Raw genomic sequence first — 13,631 nt, forward strand, 5'->3', positions numbered from 1 at the left:
ATATTCCTGCCAAGAGATCCCTCTGCAATCACACCAAGGAATTACTGCACCTTGGTGATAGTGCAGTGCAAGCGAACGATTGGTTCAGCTCCTGCAACTCTCCCATAGTATCCATGTAAAAAGACAGCAAGTGAAACATACTGCTAACTTAACGAGTCCTGTGTGGATGGGAGACTCAATTAAAATTAAATTATACAACAAATTAGGTTTTAAATGCTGCACTGCTTAGCCAGCCAGATAAATAATAATTAGAGATGTACCGATTTGCTGCTCCGTGCAGTTGAACAGCAGACTGCTATAGCCGCCTTCAGTGTACACTGAGGACATGTCCCTCCCAGCTCAGGGTGGTTTAAATGACATTACAATGAAACCACCCCTGAACAGGCTGGTTTTGTACCAGTCACCGCTCTAAGCTGGGCAGAATGAACAGGAACTTTTTTCTAGAGAGTCTGTCTTTCCCATCTGTTCCATCAGTTAATGTTTCTTTAGCAATACACTCCCCCTCTTCCTTCTACAATCCAGGTCATTCTAAATGGAATTTATTTTCAGGCTCTGGACTGTGTAGGTATATTTTAATTTTAGGAGAAAAAGAAGCTACAAATATTATTTCCTTTTTGCCTACCTGTAGGGGTACATATACAAGCTGTTTCAAAATACTCCACAATACACAGATGGATACAAGCCAGAAACCGGCACCTTTGATCGTGTTTCTAGCAAAAGAAATTTAGGAATTCCTGATAAAGAATAACAGATATCAATCCTATTGAAAATGACCTGAAGGCAGCTAATCATATTCTGTAAAATTTCAAATGTATTTGTATTACATTAATGACTGGAACTCTCAGTCACCCTGTGATAGTTAACATGCAGAAAGACCGATACTGTTTAATTTTCTCTACAATTTTTTTTTTCACCACTGGTGAAAGTAATATTAAATTCTTAACAATATCAGATCTGGCAAATGCAACATGGAAAACAGGCTATATAATTAAACTAATAATTATGTGTTTTGCATGGAAAATAAAGATCTTCCTAACCCAGCAAGAGTAATGTTATCACAGCCATCTTCAGTTGTGGTTTCCTACTGTTGGCTGCTTGTCTGTGGGCAAGGAAAAACAACTTTTTAGGGCAAAAGAAAATATACCGAGGACAGTCTTTTTGTCCAGCATTCTTCTAAATCCTGATAGTCCAGTCCCGAGGATGATCAATGTTCTTCCCTTGATGTAAATGAGAATGCACTCTTAACATAAAGTGTTTTCCAGATCAGGCAGCCAGTCCCGGATCTCTGCCTTATTATGTGGTAGAGAAAGGAAGACAGCTAGAGACATCATATGAGAAGGAAACAGGAAAAGGATCATTTGTGTTCCTTTTCTTACACTGTTTATCCAAACATCCATTACTGACAAATGTTTGTGTTTGGGAAATTTTTAATCTAGTGGAAACTAACATGACGGTATGTGTTGTGACTTTCTCCATTAGTGCACTGAAAAGCCTTTGAATTTCCCATGAGTTTCAAGGTTAAGCCACAGTGAGTCTGGATTGAAGTATGTCTCAAAAAAAAAAAAAAAAAAAAAAAAAAAAAAAAAAAAAAAGGACCATATTCTAGGCAGCAGACCCCAGGAAAATGCAAAGGACTTTCCAGGAAAAGAAACAAAAACCAACACACCAAAAACATGCATACAGGAGCTATTGAAACAATGCATTTTCCAGGAAGAAGTCCCTTTCAGCAGGGACAATGACTAAGCTTTGTTGCTGGGGTAGAAGGAGCAATGAAAACACTGCTCTGTGCCCAGCTGACAAACATAGATCAAAAATAATGCAATTACTTTTCACACTTCACAGGTTAGCGCGACTAGATGCAGCACTGATATGCAATGTTCTCAGATCTCTTTTAAATGCCTTTGTAATTCAGTCAGGTATTTCTTGAAGACAGCAAAGTGATAATAATTACAAAATACCATGTTGACTTTCCTTTTTAAAAATTGCTAACATTCAGTTGTTTTGTTCAATTGAAATAGAATTTTAAAGCTGTGCCAATATGCATCTTAGAATTACTTACTTTTTTTTTTTTTCCCCCCTTAAAGTCTGGAGGGGCAAAACAGATACCTCAGCATTTTTCAGTTTCTGACCATGAAAATCTGTAGCTAGTTCAAAAGCCCAGGACATTGTCTTTTCCATCTAAAAAAAAAGTGATTGGACTTCATTAGCAAAATGCAATATTTCTTGCTATGGTGCAAGATACTGGTTTGGTTTGTAGATCCAGACACAGCCTATAGTAAGGTTTTTTCCCCCATTGAACCTGGAATAAGGCCATATTAGCCATGAGAATAAGTATGTATACCGATTCTTATGAATCTTGTGCCAGATTCAAGCTTTTTCTTGTCATAGGTGCCATTCCTTTTTTTTTTTTTTTTTTCGAATGTTTACTTCATTATGTTAGAGAAATTCTCCAACACTTCCACAGTCACAGTCTTAGATTGACATGTTTAGTCTACAGAAGAAAAAAAGTTGCACGTATCACCTCAGGATAAAAAACTGCTTACAGAAAAATTGCATTAACATTTCTGCGAAGACTCCCTCTCCATAGATAACTGGAAAACTTACTGTTTAAACAATCAATTTAATCAAAGGTGATTTTTTAAAATATTTGCTTTCTGTAAGTGTTCTCAAACATATTTCCTCCAGGGGGTGCCAAATTAACACCACTGGAAAGTAAAAATATAGAAGTGATCCACACAAAGGCCATAACTGTCCACACCATACATTTCACCGTAGCTTGTGAGTGATACGCCCCCTCCAGCTGGGGCCAAGGACACCACTGTTCAGAGTGAAATGTCTCAGCTGTTCACTTGTGAGCTTCTCTCGAGGAAGTCAGCAATAGTGCTGACTGGTCCTACAATTAATGTCATGCACATTCCTTGCCAAGTTCAGATAGGATGCATCCCTTGGAAAAGAGCTTTAATAGTGGCTGAGTGGAGAAATACATCCATCTCAGCCTTTGAATGAAAGAGACCTTAGGGAGGGGAGAAGTTACAGATGTAGTTGCATGTAGCTTCAACCAGGTTATGAACAAGGGCAGAAACCTAAACACAAGAACTAAAATGACACAGAAAATTGGAAGAAAAGACGGTCAGGAGTGTCATCAGGTTTTCTACAGGTCTGCAGGGAAAGTCAGCCCCAAGTAGGATGTCTGTAAATGTAATTAAAACAGAGAAGTTTCACTGGCTGAGAGAACAGAGACCTATTGGACCTAATGGAACATCTCACCTTTTTCGTTGCTTAATGCCATTTGCTGGATAAGCATTATTTTGCATCATCTTTGGAGGCACAGGGTTACATGTCTGTTTTACACAGAGTTGACTCCTGAGGAAGGGAAAGGTATCTTCTACTGCCTGTATAGAAACAAAAGGTTCTGTAACGTCTTGTCTGGTTTATTATTGGCATGGAGTTAAATCCATCAGCACTGGAGGATGGGAATAAGCCAGCATTTTTTTGTTGTTTTGATTTATTAAAACCCCTGCTGTGGATATTAAGAGGAAATTGGCCATAATTCAAGAGCAGTGGTTCTGATGGACAGTGAGATGGAAGGTTTCATATTAAAGCCTTAGGAGGCCAAAAAGAAAATTGAAAATCTGGAAGTATCAGCTGATGGGCAGTATACTTTCATTATAAAGAACACCAAGCTCTATAAAATTCTTGGCAGGAGGGATAAGAGTAGAATCAAAACAATGACCTTGAGATCAGTCTCAGGCTAGGGAACGGTGGGTTTACAACAGATGCCAAGTAAGGGAGAGTAAGAAGAAATGTGAGTCAGATGTCATCTTCAACTTGGACCTTGTTCTGGACCCTTCTGTTCAGAAAAAATGTCCACATTTATAGTTTATTCCAGTATAACAGACCAGATACATAACCTTGTCTCTCCATACATACATCTAGAGCTCTTAGCTGTGTTCTTGTCACTTTTGCATCACCACTGCTGCATTATCCTTGCCTGTGTTTCTAATCATTTGATGTCTCACTTGATTGTTTTTCCTAGCCAGAGCCCTGCTTAGACCAAGTCACTTTCTATTTACCTCCCTCCTTTGATTCAGCATTCTCTGTTGCAGCAAGGAAAAAGCTGTTTGATTCATTTCCAAGACTGACTGTGACCTATGTCCATCCAGCCTATCATCTTAAATTTACTTTTAGGAGTTCAACTCTGGTTGGCAACATTGCCAGTCTGCATTGCTTCTTGGTTACATTTTCAGACTACTACCATATGTGCTGTGGGACAGCTACAGGAAGTCGCCATCCTTCAAAATGTTCTTTTTTTTTTTTTTTTTTTTTTTTTATCTGTGGTACCTGCAGAAGCACATATCACCAGATGGTCCAGATGGTGTTCCAAGACCATGGACTAATACACTGGCTTTATCTTATCTTATTGTTGTCTTGTACTGTTCCATCTGCCTATCCCTGATGCCCACTTTTGTCAGGAGACAAACAATCCTGACAACAATCTCCTGTTGTCAGGAGATCACCTTGGGTGATCTTTAGCATTTGATCTTTAGACCCTCTTCACGTTTCACACATGCACTAAAACTCATACGGGAGAAATGTGGTCAATGCTTAGAGCATGCAGGGACTACAGCAATGGAAATGATTATAGCAGTCTTTCCATACTTCTAAGTGGACAGATGTTGTTCCCCCCCAGCTCACTGACAGCAAAGTGATGAGCAGGAGAAGATGCAGTACCCCTCTGCTGTATAAATACAGGGGATAGAAAGGCTGAGCAGCTCAGCTTACTACATTGAGGATGGTGTTTCCTACTGATAGCTGTCCATCAGCCATTAGAGTAGTGATGGTAGGTTCTAAAAATGTGCCAGTTCTCCTGTATAAGAAGAATATGGTGCATAAGTAGTGCAGAGACAAATTTGATTTATGCGTGGTCTTTATCCCACATTCCCTCCTAAGCCTGAGTTCCATCTAAAGTAATCATATAGTAGATTGTTTGATTTGGGCTAGGCTTAAAAAAACACAAAGAACATGTATCACTTGATAGCTAAAGTTTTGGAGGCAACTTGTTACAATTTATGGGGCAGCTGGAATAGCCACAGCTCCACATCCAAAGCCATTGAGGCAGTAGGACAACATTGATTTTGGTGCACCATCGCCACGTATTTTTTTGTTTATGCAAACACTAATCACTTAAACACCCCGTATTCAAGTTTGAAACTGTAAAGCACTGAAAGTCACAATAACCCCCAAACATTAGTCTTGATGTTACTCATTTTATGGCACTCATCTGTTGCACCAGTGTATGCATAGAGGAGAAGTAGTTTAAGAGCTCACCTAAGTCATTGGTTTCCAGCTCATGACCTGCAGAGCCTGGCAAGCCCATGGAAAACTAAAGAATCTGCGTGAAGAGATGGAGAAAAAGCAAGTTCATGTATGCCAAACATCATTTTACATATGTGAAATTCCTAAAGGAGTCCGCATTACTGCTGGAAACATTTTTAGGGCTCCACAAATCATAAAAGGCTGGAAAACCACAGACCTAAATCTCTCCTGTAACAGCAAATGGCCTAGAACCATAGCAATATGAGAACTCGGTGGTAAGAAATAGCATGACAGCTACACAGAACAAAATATTTGCAGCTTCTTACAGAGGAAAATGGAAGCAAGTAGGACTGACACGTCTGTATAGCTTTTGTAAATACTTGTTGTGTTGTAATCAAGTAATCTTGACTACAAATTACTGCATGCAGCAAGTCTGGAGATGGATGTGTTCCTTGTAGAGACTGATCATTTCAAACCCTGGACTTCCACTAAGTTAAAAAAAATATCAGACAAGGACAATCCCTATTAAGTCGTCACAGAGTTGTTTTAGTAGTTGCTCTGGAAATAAGCTTGTTTCTGTGCTAATTTTTCTTCTGGCAGAACCAATTCATTCTTGGCCTTTACAAGCCAGTCTTTCACATTTGATTGAAAATTGAATTTGGGCCTTTAGGGATATCTGATGTCAGCCTTCCTAATGTAGTGTCAACATGAAGACACAAAGAGATAAGAAGTCGGTTTCACTTAGAGTTTCCTTTTTCCAGGGTCTAATCTGGATTTTCACTCTCTTTCACTTTTGCACTTTGGATCACTGCATCTTGTCTTAAGTCACATTAAGCAGGAGGGCAAGAGTATACTAAGCCAACCTCCTTGGTTTATAGGCAGGGTCACTAGCACAGCTGGAACACATACTTATACTTCATGATATCACCTCATAAAACGATCACATAGCAGACAAATTTTAAGCGCATATTTGAAAAGCAGAAACTCCGGGGTCAGGGTGATGGAGACCAGAGGAAGGGTAAACGTAGGCTACAATGAGAAATAATGAGAGTCATTTTGCTGGAGGAAACGGTCAGACATTAGCATTTCAATAGAAGAGGTCAAACTATTTCATCCAATACAGGATGTAGATCCCTGCAGACCAAGCTAATACGATCCATAACATCTGTATTCTCTACTGTACTTTTTAAAATGTGACATCCAAACTCTAGGTTACTCCCTACAAAGACTTACATGATCCCTCCATGCTCCCTTCCTGGCCCATCATGCTCACCTGGAACATGTGAACCAACCAACTAAAGATGGGATGCAAAGGAAAAAGAGTAAGAATGCAGAATCTCTCAAAGGTATTAGGAAAAAATGCATATAGACAAAGGACTTGGGACTTTCATAACACACACAGAAGAGAACTGAATTAACAGTCCTTGGACAAGTAGGAAAAAAAAGTTCTGGACTTTTCTGACATATATGACTGCAACGATCAAGATTATGTCATTCTTTAGGGCAATACTATACATTATTTTATAGACTGTAAATCTACCCAAACAAGCACTAACAAAGGATTTTCTACTTTTGCATATGACAGACTAAGTTTATATATATACATATATATATTATTTTTTTCAGAGGATAACTAGGAAGCCAAGTGTTTGCTGCTGCTGCTTATTAAGTGACACTCCCTGCGTGTAGAGCTAACTTAGGCGGGACATAGCTCGTCTAGCAAATAGCATGACAATGAGTAAATGGTGGTACATCAAGTAGCATAAATTCATAATGTAGTGCCATGTGTGACTTTTGTATAATGAAGATTTCCCATCCATTTAGACTCATATACTCTTTTCCTGGAAGTGTTAAAATGGTATAACCAGGAAATATATTCATATGTATACACACACACACACTTACCAGCCTCCAGTGCTTTCATGGTCCAACTACCTATAGACTCTCGCTCCCCACTACCACTTGCAGATTGGAAAGTAGAGCTGCTTTGTGCAGTAGCTTACTGCTATCTTGTTTAGCCTGTTAGATCTCACACAGACAGTAGAGAAGATATTTTGTTCCAGGTCTCATACATGGTAATTGAGACAGGACGTTGTGTCACAGGTAGAAAATAACCTTTCTGCCACATTACCTAGATTCTTAGAAAGGTAACGAAAATCTTCATTTCCAGTTGAGCTGTACAGCTGCCCAGTTTTGCAGAAAACTAAATTTTCCTAGGTGTTGTTTTCTCTGCTTGCATCTATGTCTAATTTAACACCTTCTGTTCCCCTATTTTCCCAGCAGTAACTGCCCAACAGCACACCCTCCCATCACTTCAACATTTTACACCAGCTGATTTCATGTTAAATAGTTGATGGGATTCAGCTGGGCCTGTCTGCATTGTACCAAGATCAGGCAGTCATTTGAATACAGTTTCTGGGTGTCAGTCTGGATATCCAGATCAATCCCTTGCCAGAAAGAAAAAGAAGCATCACATTTTTCATAGTGCTTTTCTCTAATAACATTTCCTTCCTTCCATTAAGCAAATGTCTAGGGGAAATAAATGAATTGCTTTGTGTATCTAGAGGATCTTGAAAATCCTTGATCCAGGCTAAGTGTGTAGGAATGAGAAAAATAACGGGGGGAGGAATAGAGGAAAGAGATTTAAACACAAACACTCAGATTGCAGAAAAATAGTAAAAGAGCTAGAAAATGGAGGCATAGCAAAAGAAAACAAGAGAGTCCAAAATAATGCAACTGCTAAAGGGGAGAAAAAAAAAAAAAAAAAAGAAAAGAAAACTACAGAAGAACCTTATGCAGTAAAAAGAGAGTTGATGTTCGGCAAACGCTCAGAAATTTTAATACTGATGTGTAAAATTAAACCATGACAGCAGAACAGGCTTATCTGCAAGCGTCACGTTACTTCCCCTGGGATCATTACCTTCCCACTGCTTCTTCTGTCATATTCTCCCCCCCCAACCTCACTTGACCTGAATTCTCATGATTTGACTCCATAATCCTCTGGTTTCCACTGTATGCACACAAAAGATTATTGTACAAAAGCAAATTCCCAGGGCCTTGGGCTTTGCTTTCCATTTAGTTAAAGAATTATCCTACAGTAGTTTAGGTGCTGGGAAACTTGTCCTGTAGATTATTGCCTACAGGGCAAATGCTGAGGAGGCTGCTAACGAGAGAACAGATGTTCACTGGCTTACGAGCCTTGCTGAATGTAAATGTCTTCAGCACAGTGCTTGTCAATAAGCCTCTGCCTAAGAATCACAAACCTTACAGACAAAATTCATCCCCAGTGTAAATGCATGGGCTTAGGCAGAATTACACTGAGGAGGAAGCTGGTCCTTGATCTGTACCAGAGAGCAGGAGTTTAAAACCTTGTACAGAAACTGAGACTGGATGTCATGAAAAACTAACACTTTTAAAAGAAAATTTGCCTCTTTCTGAGAGAAAAATGCAACTATTAGATCTGACATAGAGAGCCTGAAATAAATAGGTTTCACAGATATATTGGTGTTGGGGGGAAAAAAAGATCCTATAGTAATTGTTTCGTGCTAAAATTTTCCTCGTCTCAGTAAAGAGGTGTTCTGTTTACAGGGCCTGCGTGTCACCCAGTGGATGTTGTCTTGCAGCAGTAATTTAAGGGGCTATGGGTGCCCCTTAAATGCTGCAGCCCTCTGAACCTGTGTAACTTCCAGCTCCCAAAGCAGTATGTGTTTGCTTCCTGTTGCTTGATGAGCCTGATTTTTGGATGAGCTGAGGAGCTGATTGCCATCAGCTGGTGTTTCTGAACACCTTTTTCTTTATGTGATCCCTCAGGAGAAGATCACGATGCATGAGGCTTTCACTTGCCTTCAGGCTTTACCCCTCCCACCCACCCCTCCTGTGGCAGGGGGCAGCTGACCTTGCCGTGCACCTCACCTTTGTGGTGACAAAGCTCACTGTTGTACCTACGGGGCTGGAAAGCCATGAGCTCTCTGGTCACAGATTGCCACTTCCCTGTGGGAGTTTAATAACTGCACTGTGCCACCAAGTTGCTTGGTATAGTTTTCAGGATCCACTAATGAATATTCCAGCCGAGCTTGCCAGCTCTCTGCATCTTTGCCAAGTGGTGCTCCAAGTTCCCACTTACAGCACAAGAAGGGAAGGCAAGCGAGCAGGATCTCTCTTCTCTCAATGAGCCCATGAAACCATGAAGTGGCTGGTTCTCCCGGGAGCCCTTTGTTACAAGGGCATGACCACAGTCTGAAAAATAAACAAACTCCACTGCATGCAACATTTAATTGAAAGACCGCCTGGCAAGTTGAAACCTGGGAGACCTGGGTCACCTACTGACCTGCTTTATGGTGTGGAGTGGATCACTGTGCTTGCTCACGCCTCTCTCCCATCCCAATCAGGCTGCCAGCTCCACACAGGCGAGATTGAGTTTTATTAAGTGTGTAAACCCTATTGAACAGGGAAGCCCTCATCTCACCTGAGGCTTCTAGGCATTTTTGTAGCACACAATAGCAACACTTAACAGTTCAATCTCTAATGGCAGGAATTCCCATGAAAAATATTTAGTACATGCCCGCCTTTGTGTATATGCAAGTGCTTGGCATGAAAAGATGCCGCAGAAAGTATTATAATTACAATCTATTCTTTTGGAGGTAGACCATAACGTGATCAGCTCTGAGACAACTGCTTCAGACCTCACAGGAGCAGCGTGCGGCCGGGCCCACGGGCAGGACCCATCCTGCTCAGCCTCGCACCCTCCCTGCAGGCAAACCACAGCTGGTGGAGCTGAGGTGCTCCAGCTGGGGCCTGGCCAGAACCACAAGGCAAACACCCCGATTCTCACCGAAACTGCCACAGTTCAGTGCCCGACGTGAGCCCTGCGCACCCAGCCCTGCTCAGCACCCAGGCTGCAGGTCAGGGGGGCAGGAGGTTTATCAGCACATAAACCTCTATAGAGGTAATTAAATACCAGATACTTTAATCACTACTGAACCTGACTTTAACTGCATCTTTTTTTAGCATGAGGTCATCAGGAGCTATGGCGTTTTGAGCTTAAACATAGCTTTTTTGCATGGTTCTTCAGCCTTTCAGCGCCCGTGGGGCAGAGCAGTCCCGACCGCAGGGTTGCCCTCGGGTCGCTGGGTTCCAGCAGAGCGGCACAAGATTTACTGCCCCGTCCTGAGGCTCCGGGGACACATGCCCGTGGAGCCTGCCGGCTGTGCTGGTGCTCCTCTGGCACTAGATGGCAATGTGGGTCTTCAGCAGCCCCAGGAAAGCGGCTTTGGGGGAGCCTGGGGGTGGGCACCCCGGGCACCCCTTGGGCATCACTCCACATCCCTCCCCGTGCCCCCTGCCACACCTCGGGCGGCCTCCTGGAGGAAACGTGGGAAGAAATGCTCCCAGGAGGCTGTCATTGCCCTGTGCCTCCAACAGGCTGGATGTTAGCCATCTCTGGAAATCAGAGCTGGTGCTGGCAGCGGGGCTGGCTGTGCTGCCCATGCCAGGCACTCCTGCAGCCGGGGAGCAGCATGCCGCCAGCCAGCCCGACGGCACCCACGGGAGACTGCAGGGCAGCAAACCTCACCTGCAGGGCAGCAAACCGTGCCCGTGCTGTGTTCGTGCCCTGGCTGTTCTCAGGCCACACACACCCGTGATTCTTCTGGTAGGAAAGCAGGAAATGCTCTAGGTGACCCTTCCTGAGCAGGAGCCTTGGACTAGGAGATCTCTGGAGCTCCCTTCCAACCTCAGCCGTTCTGTGATGCTGTGAAAGCACCGGCCTCGTCACCACCACGAACTGCCAGCTTTGGCTGCCTTCAGCAGGCTTTCCGCCCAGCAGAGAATAACATTCCCTCTTCTGAGTATAGAATAGCATTTCTGAGAGTGTTTACCTAGACATTTCATTAATTACCTTTAACATGGTATCTTTTTCTTAAGAAGAAAGACTTTCTTGAGAAAGTCACACAGGAAGACCCTTTTCTGCTCTTGTCTTTGCATGTTTTGTCTGTCAGTCCTGGGCAGGTTTTTAAGAGGAACTTTCACAAAGAATGGTAAAGGACAGCCTTTTGGAACACCTGACCTTTGCAACACAGACAATCTGCTGCTAGGTTTCTAGGTATTTGTTTAGTTTTCAAGTGTGCTATGTGATGGAACATGCAATACTTCAGTTTCAGTGTTAATGGGCTTATCTCTGATCTTACACCTTACCCAAGTGGTGGTATGTGTTAAATGAGTTGTTTCCTCCACGCTTGTCATAATTCTGTTTCACTTCTCAGAGTTGCCTCCACTCTGTGTTATCTCTCTGCTGATCGCACCGCTAGAATTAGCATTTCACAGGCAAGAGATTACAGCAGCTCCACGGGAGCAAGCGAGCCAGCAGTGGGCTGTCAGCGCACACATGCAAACTCCCCAGCCTGATTTTTGCTGCCTGTTGCGCTGGGGACTTAGCATTAACTCTGTTGTCATTCCTGGTCTGCTTTAACATGACTGCTTTCAAGATTTCTCTCTCCAGTAGAACATCTGTGTTTTGGATTAGTTTTCCCTAGACAGATTTACTTACAGTTTTTCCACATTAAATCTCAGTATTTTGTTGCTTTCTAGACTATCTAGGTCCTTTTTTTGTATTATTCCTGTGGGTGCATTCAAAATTTCCCTATTTAGCAGAGTCAGCAAAATTCTCTGGTATCCCAATTTACTCTTTGTATTAGACTGTGACTGAATTATGCGCTCTTGAATGTCCTTCTGTAACATAGCACATTCATTTTTTGCAGTCCTTTGTTTACAGTTCATGATTTTTTTCATCTGCATGATTGCACCAATATCCAAAAGGATTTAAATCAATGTTTCCATGAGACACATATGAAAAAGCTATAAAAACCAAAATAACTCCCCCAATTGTTCTACTTATCATCCATAGCTAGTTTAACTTCTGAATGTTGTGAAACTTCCCTCTTCAAATCTGTATTATTTTACTACATCTAAGCTTATGGTAACTTCCAGACCTCCGCTCTTCTCTTTTCTTAATGGACAGCCAGATCCTACATCTTATGTTCACGCTTATTCCTTGTGCTTTTGGTGTTTGAACACTGCAGGATGGTTTATTCCAAGGCTTTGTTCACTCCAGACATTTCATAGCTCCTTTCTTTTGAATACACTTGAGAATTAGGACCCAGGTAATAAGTATCTCCTTCCCCTGAGTCACAGTAAGAGGGTTTTTACCTCTACAACCAGCCTATTGTCTAAGTCCTCACAGCAACAAAGACTATCCAGGCTGCAGCAGTTCTCTCCAAATGCAAGCACTCCATTGCTTCACCATCGCTATGACATGAGTCACATTTCCCCCCACTCATTCTGTAGTGGAAAAAGACATTTAAACGTGCCTGAGATTTCTCTGTCCTTTGTTATTTTACAGCTGAGCAGAGGATCAAGCAGCTCGGTTCCCCCTGTGCTTTGGGTGGTGTGGTTAAGGCAGAACTGCTCAGTGGTCGCGCTTGTGCCTTCCGCTGCCTGCAACTGACTCTGCATACACCCTTCAAGGGGGAACAGATAGAAGCGTGGATCTAAAGACCTTGTTTAGCCTGATACCGATCTTTGAGGTCATTGTGCTTTGGCATACACCCATTCTCTAGATCCTCCCACCCATGTCCTCTTTATCTTCACTGGGGATGATAGTGAAGTGTGGGCACAGCAGGGCTTTAAGATTCAGTGTGATCACTGCAATAGCAATTAGCAGAGAGCTGTGCTCGGCTGAACTCACCTGAAGCCTCAATGGACTGAAGCAGCGCAGCACATGCCCTGCAAATCCCATCCCTGCTCCAGGCTGCACAAAGTCCCGTGGGATCAGGGTTCCCAGCTTAGCAGTGCTGATGGCCAGACAAAGGCAGAGGCAGGCAGCCCTCCTCTCCCACCCTCCTCTCTCACCCTCCTCTCTCACCCTGATTCATGTCCCCCCCGCCTCCCACCTGCGAGGCTTTTGCTCTCAGAGCTTAGTGCATTCAGCTGTCTTCCACCTCCATCATTGCTTTGATAACTGATAGCAGGGAAGGTATTACTTAAAGAATCTGGGTGACTGTTAGCAAAATAAACAGGAGATGAAAGATAAGGCAGTCTCCTTGGTGCATAATTACCTTAAATGAAGGTCTGTTTGCTAATACTGTTGTTTTGATGTGCTAAATAGCTTGGTCTTAACGCCCCAGTAGATACTAAACCTAAGGTAATTCCCAATGATGTCACGCCAAGATTCCAGAGACTGTCAGGAGGCAAGAGGGGGGACTATCTGCAGAGCAGTTGTGTGCAGGGAGTGCTCCCCAGGCAGGAGGCTCGGCTTCACA

At 42.6% G+C, this 13,631-nt stretch overlaps 1 long non-coding RNA gene across 1 annotated transcript; it reads right to left on the minus strand.

The window, feature by feature from the left end:
• Window positions 1-793: 793 nt before the first annotated feature.
• Window positions 794-7,599, minus strand: LOC137841187 (uncharacterized). Its single transcript, XR_011088478.1, has 4 exons — window positions 7,448-7,599; window positions 5,329-5,392; window positions 3,268-3,392; window positions 794-2,178 (listed from the first exon to the last, which is right to left on the minus strand). It is a non-coding gene; the product is annotated as an uncharacterized lncRNA (long non-coding RNA).
• Window positions 7,600-13,631: the final 6,032 nt, after the last annotated feature.

This window comes from Anas acuta, chromosome 17, assembly GCF_963932015.1.
Source record: "Anas acuta chromosome 17, bAnaAcu1.1, whole genome shotgun sequence".
NCBI classification, from domain to species: domain Eukaryota; kingdom Metazoa; phylum Chordata; class Aves; order Anseriformes; family Anatidae; genus Anas; species Anas acuta.